This window comes from Pygocentrus nattereri, chromosome 7 (assembly GCF_015220715.1).
Source record: "Pygocentrus nattereri isolate fPygNat1 chromosome 7, fPygNat1.pri, whole genome shotgun sequence".
NCBI classification, from domain to species: Eukaryota; Metazoa; Chordata; class Actinopteri; order Characiformes; family Serrasalmidae; genus Pygocentrus; species Pygocentrus nattereri.
In genome coordinates, this window is record NC_051217.1 from 39,266,915 (window position 1) to 39,273,743 (window position 6,829).

The 6,829-nt window shown below is 41.0% G+C and overlaps 1 pseudogene; it reads right to left on the bottom strand.

Annotated features, from left to right (window-relative positions):
* Nucleotides 1-1,451: 1,451 nt before the first annotated feature.
* On the bottom strand, nt 1,452-6,159 carry LOC108437980 (annotated as a pseudogene).
* Between the last annotated feature and the right edge of the window lie 670 nt (nt 6,160-6,829).

Sequence of the window (6,829 nt, forward strand, 5' to 3'; positions counted from 1 at the left end):
GGTAGCTCGGTCGAGCTGACTGGTGAATGGAAAGGCTCCCAGACATGTTGTGTCAGGTGTGTACCAAAACTTGACACGACGTGGTTTTGCACCGGGACCACCTAGCTTCATCTTCATAGGATCAGAAAGGCATCCTAGTCCTCGAGGCCCTCCAGGCAGTGTCCCCCAGAACCCAAACACTGTTTTCCCTAATCACTTCCAAGAAACCCCTCCATACTCCCTGGCATTGCGAGAACGCTGCCTATGCTCCCCTGCAGCTTTGGAAGTGCCTCAACGTCCACCACAAGGATCACAACACCCCAATGACATCAGTGGAAAACCCCTCTAGGAATGCTACGAACCCCTCCTGGCTGGGAGCCCTCAAAGCAATGAACTCCCAGACAATGGGGGCAATGTGGTATCAGAGCACCGTAAGGCTTTGCTCATGCTTACCCAGGCCTAAAACAGTAAGTAAAGTTTTTTCTGTTGCATTTTCAAATACGTGCTGTTAACGTTTACAGGTTATGTGAACAGTGGAGCAGTTCAAGTTTTGGCTCTGATGCATATCCCTGGCAGGGTTCTGCAGCAGGCTATGGCCATACTAGAGGTTTAAAGAGCATATTTTCTCCAGACAGAAATAAGATTTTTCTCTCTTGCACTCAGATAAAGATGCGTCGCAGGCATGAACTCAGAGTTGTTTGCATCATTGTCTCTCAACTCTGGTCTTGGAGGCCCACTGTCCTGCACATTTTAATGTTTTGATTGCTTCAACAAAGTAAGGGGTTGTTAACGAGATTATTTAAATCAGGTGACTTGCGAGCATAGAAGTCAGTAAAATGTGCAGAGTAGTGGACCTCAGGGTCCATAGCTGCGAAAAAGTGGTCTGCATGTCTGCTGTGTATCCTCAACGCTACAGGTGTTAAAATGTGAATTATTTGAGGTTTTGTTGTTAATGAAGGACAATTAATTAAAACGCTTTAATGCAGTCTTATAGGCACTAAAATATTAGTTTAATCAGGGTTATACATTATTTTTTATGCTGGGCATGTGGAAAAGTTCATAAAGGTTAACAGAATACATGTATAAATATAACAATACCAAAAAAGTGTTTTGCCAAAACAAATGTAGTACATATAAACCAAATCACCAAATTTTTAAATTTTTAGCTCATTTTATATAAGGTGCTACATATTAACGCTGTTTTACTATCTGTGTGAGAATCTCAAGGAGATTTGCAGGGTACTTTACCCATAAGGTGTTTCTTGTTATTCTGCTCTGGTCTAAAAATAATTATAAAACATTTGGGAGCAAAAATACAAATGATCAATCCAAAGCTTGAGGCCAGAATAGCAAATATCTCCACAGCTACAGTGAACTTTCCAGGAGAGCTGACATAAGCTGGGATAAAGGTAACCCAGACTGCACAGAATATGAGCATGCTGAATGTGATGAACTTGGCTTCATTAAAGTTATCAGGCAGCTTCCGAGCTAGAAAAGCCAAAATAAAACACAAAAGAGCCAGAAATCCTATATAACCCAGCACAGCCCAGAATCCTATAGCTGAACCTAAGCGACATTCCAAAATGATCCTTTCCTTGTAGTGCTTTAAATTTTTGAAAGGAAAAGGAGGTGCAGTTGTCAACCAAAATACACAAATTAGGACCTGTATTAGAGTGAAAGCAAGAACACTGAGTCTCTGCTGTGGAGGCCCAAACCATTTCATGACATTACTGCCTGGAAGTGTAGCTCTGAAGGCCATTAACACCACTATTGTTTTCCCCAGAACACAGGAGATGCAGAGGACGAAGGTGATCCCAAACGCTGTGTGGCGCAGCATACAGGACCACTCAGAGGGCCGACCAATGAAAGTAAGTGAACAGAGGAAACACAGAGCCAATGAAAACAACAGCAGGAAGCTCAACTCAGAGTTGTTGGCCCGAACAATAGGAGATGTTCTGTGTGTATAGAAGACAGCAGCCACAGACACGGCCACAAAGGCCCCAGCAATGGAAAATGCTATTAAGATGGTGCTCAGAGTGTCGTCCCAGGACAGGAACTCCACAGGCTTGGGGAGGCAGCTGTCTCGCTTTGTGTTGGGCCAGAACTCAGAAGGACATTGCACACAATCAAGAGAGTCTAAAAGATTGAAAAAGCAAAGTGAAAGCCAGAACAGATCCCCATTATTAGGCCTCATATTATAGAGCACATTATAGTAGCACAAGGGAATCAGAAAACGACGCTGCTTTCAGAAAAACTGCAGTATGTCGCAGTTTTTAGGCACTGTCAATTGCCCCATTTTACTCCAAGGAACTGTCTGGTTCCAGATTCCATACCTCACTGTAATATGTACATAATGTAATTATTAGTTTCATATTAGCTAATCAGTAATTCATAGGAATGACTGAATAACAGACTTAGTTTACTTATGGGCCTTGCTGCATAAACAAATAAACAGCCTCCCCATACAAACATTACTGTAAAATACAACAATAACTGCTTCCTCATATGAAAAGTACGTTTTCAAATCACAACACTTCACCCACTGACAATTAACCTTGTTTCCATTAGACTACATATAGATTGCAATAATTATATGGTGAATTTAGCTATATAAAGCACTACTAACACAAGAAAAAGGTTACATAGATTCCTGAGAATCATTCCTGGGCAACATACATATTTTGATAAAATACATATTTTAATATATATTTACGAATAGAATCATCTAAACCTTTTAAAAGAAGTTTGATTAGAAATAATAAACATCTGGACTGTTTATGTAGTGTTCATTAAAGCATACTGGTGATACGTTGTCAGTACCTATAATGAGCCTATTAAAAATTCTAGGAGGCCCAGTTGCTATGGGTCCAAGTGCAATCAACCCCCCTCATCTCTAACCACAGTAGTGAATGGTTATGCTACTGGACTGGTGAGTAAAAGTAAACTTATTTTTGGTGACTTGACCTTAGTAATATAAGATGTGGATACAAGGGAGTATTACTCTCCTGTTACTATGGTGGCATATCCAGTCATGTGTTTTGCCATGAGCTATGCAGTAAGCTTTTTTTGTGTAGACCAGTGTTTCTCAACCGTGGTCCTGGAGGCCCACTGCCTTGCACTTTTTACTGTTTTCCCTGCTCACAACACACCTGATGCAACAAACAGTCCATAATCTATTAAAGTAGGAAATGCAATAAAATCTCAAGGGCACTGGGCCTCTAAGACAAGGACTGAGAAACAGTGGTATAGACTGACAACCATGGCAAAAAAAGTGGAAGGTACAATATTCATCCAGAATTATGTATTATGATACCCAACCTGTCTTATTACTGATCTCTCCTGCACATGCTATACAGTCATAGCAGCAGACTGGCTTTCCTTTCTGCACAGCCTTCCTGGTGCCTGGGGGACAGCTCTCACTGCACACCGACACTGGCACCTACAAAAGAGAAATGCAATGAACAAGATCAAGGCTGCAGAAACAAATTCTCAGTTATCTGAGGAAATGTGTTTTCTACTGTACTTCAGTCTGTTCTCCCAGCCAGCGGATGGCTCTGCTTATACTGAACTCCTGGCCTCTAGGCTTAGACGAGTCATAATGCCCAACTGTGACAAAATCCAAAGTCCCATCTGTCTTAACCTGCCAGTTTATGAGCTCATAAGTAGCCATAGGATCTCCACTGGCATCGAACGTGACCTGAAAGCCATTCTTTGTTGTGAAGTTGACTGTGTTGAGCTGGTTGAGTATCTGCAGTAGACGTAATTTTATTAAAAGACGCATAAATGTCTGAATTCGTCTATTACATTAAGCAATGAACAATGATTTATTAATTAAACTGATTTTAAATGTATCAGTTTTATACCTGCCATGGTGTGAATGTAGCGCTCTTGTCGCACTGCGTGTCATTACAGATAACACCGTGGATGGCATGCGCTATGGCATACGTAGCTTTGTACACCATGTTAGTGATGCGCAGCTGCGACGTGTCTGTATACGGGTTCTGCAGCGCGCGGATATCCTCACTACCATCACATTCTCGCGCGCCCTCTGAGGAGCCTGTCAGCCCTTTTAGGCTACAGCTGAACGAGCTCTCCCAAAACTCCGTCAGCAGAGGAGATTTCAGTGCTTGTGCTGGAGAGAGATCCAGAAGAAACTCACGAAGACCTGGAATCACCGAGCGGGGAACCCCAAATCCTATCGCCCCAGCGCACATGTTAAAGCGCAGAAACTCTGGATCGGTGATCCACGTCTCGCTGCCGATCCACTGAAGTGGAGGCGGCGACTGTCTTTTCAGTTCCTCCAGAAGAAACCTCATATCTCCTGAAGCAAGAAACGCTACTATTACCCGGGCTGTTGATCTCCGGATGACGTTCGCCACTCTCTCCAGTTTACTGCGCGGTTGTGTTCTGTAGTAGGACTCGGAGTACTCCACACAGATTCCCTCCTCCTGCGCAGCCTTTAGAAACGACGCCATTCCATTATTTCCATAGTCTGAATCGCTGCGCACTGCCCCAATCCATGTCCAGCCAAAATGCTTCACCATCCTTGCTAGTGCGGCCGCTTGGTGGTGGTCACTTGGTATGGTCCTGAGGAAGGCAGGATACTGACGCTTATCGCTCAGACATGCGCAGGTTGCGTAGTGACTCACCTGCACTCAAAAAAAATAACTTGTATTAATTCAATTATGCCACATATTTCCAATCAATAAAACAGAAAATACTTCAACTGTTGACTGAAGAACATTTCAGTGGAATTTGTTTAGGTTTCATGGTTTTCATTCACTGAAATGCACTTTTTTGTCCAGTTTACGTAACGCAATCAGTTAAAGACAACACAATAATTTAATATTGACATATTTTCAGTTTGCAAGTCCATCTCACTGAACACATGTTGATCCATTTTGTATATTATTACTGGTGGTTGAAATACTATGTCCATGTTTTTTTTATTTATTTTATTATTATTATTATTATTATTTTGCTTAATTACTATGCCTAAGTATTATTTAGGAAGACTTTCAATACGGTTAAAGTTAAAATACTTGTACTTTTACGCAATTACATTTTTAATTTACACCTTACAACTTATTACTGCTCTTTAAATATCCATCCTGATTCATATAAATGTAATGTAACCATAACTGTTCAATAACTGTTCACAGCTGTGCAAATTCGTGGGACTGAAATACTCAAACACCAATATTTTCATTTACTTTTTCCACCTCTGCGCATCACACCTATAAAGAATCAGCATACATAACTTACAACAGGCTATGAATTTGTGGAATTATTATAATACTGTATTGGTTTAGTGGACTGTGTTTATCATTATTCAGAAGCTGTAACTTTCTGAAAATTGGACTGACTTTTGTGATACGGCGCAATGGTTTAGCCTATAGAGCATTCACCTGTGGAATTCCAAAGAGACCCAGCATTCTGGCCATGCTGATTGAAGGTGTGGAGCCAGACTCTCCTATGACAGCAGATACAGCAGCGGCCGAGTATTTTAAACAGGAATCAGTGTCGTTGAAAACTGACTCCACACCGTTCGCTAATTGAAATACAGCTTTGATTGACATCGGCACTGCAGCGCAAGAGTCGCGTATCTGGTATCCTAACTTGATTCGCGGCAGGAGATCTGTTCTGTTGTTGATCTCGTGAATGGCGAACTCCATAGCACGGGCGAAGCGCAGTTCCCTAAAATCCATGCTGTTCAGACAATAACACAGATACAAGTGTAAATAGAACGTTTTCTTATGTCTAACTTGGAGGTTTTCGTGTGTCATATATATATATATATATATATATATATATATATATATATATATATATATATATATATATATATATATATATATATATATATATACATACATCAGCAGTAAAATTCATTAGAAAAAAAAAAGACTGGCACACACACACACACACACACACACACACACACACACACACACACACACACACACAAAGACAGACAGACCTCCCAGAGCACTGTGGCTGTGGTGGCTGCCTGGTGTAGCTGTTCTGCTCTGATCTCATGTAACTATGAATAGAGAAAATCCCCCCAATCACAAAATCTCCAGTCATAGAAAGACCAGACAGCTGAGACTGAGCCCACAGCCTGCAGCTGACCGGATCAGCTTTACATCCAGCAGAGCTGAACACAGTTATCCACAGCATTGATACGAAAGGCTTCAGACTTGAACAGAGCTGCATGACTTGCTTAGTGGATCCCATCACTCTCTGAAAGCCACAATGACTGTTTCCCAGTGACTTAAATATCCACCATAGTATGATGTCCAAGTAACTTGGGGGTGTGAACTTGACACAGGAGGTGTGGCTATGGCTCAGTGTGAATTGCAATGGGTAACTTATTGTTGTATGTCTTATTAACATGAATAGGGTGAACCTGCTGTAACTGTATGCCTCACTATGAAATAACAGAACATGGAATAATATTTATGCTCATTTTCATTTGTACTGATTGGAATCTACTTTTACTTTCACCACTGATCTGTATCATTATTTCATAGTAATTGAGCATTTTAAGTAAGATATAGGCCCATGTGATTTCTAGTCATTATTATGTTCTCATTTGTCAGATAGGGATTTTTCCAGATGAAATAAAAGCAAAAACATGTTTTCAGACAAAACTACAGATAAATGTATGTTATAAATCAATACACAGTGCAGTCCTTTCAAAACTACACAAGTGTGATTCAGTATGTATGTTATAAGTATGTCCATCTTCCTTGAGTGGCCTAAGGAAAATCCTAAGACAAACTCTGGGTCAACAAGTGATTGAGGTCATCATTATAGCGGTTCATTCTTGAGGCAGCTGCCTAACTAG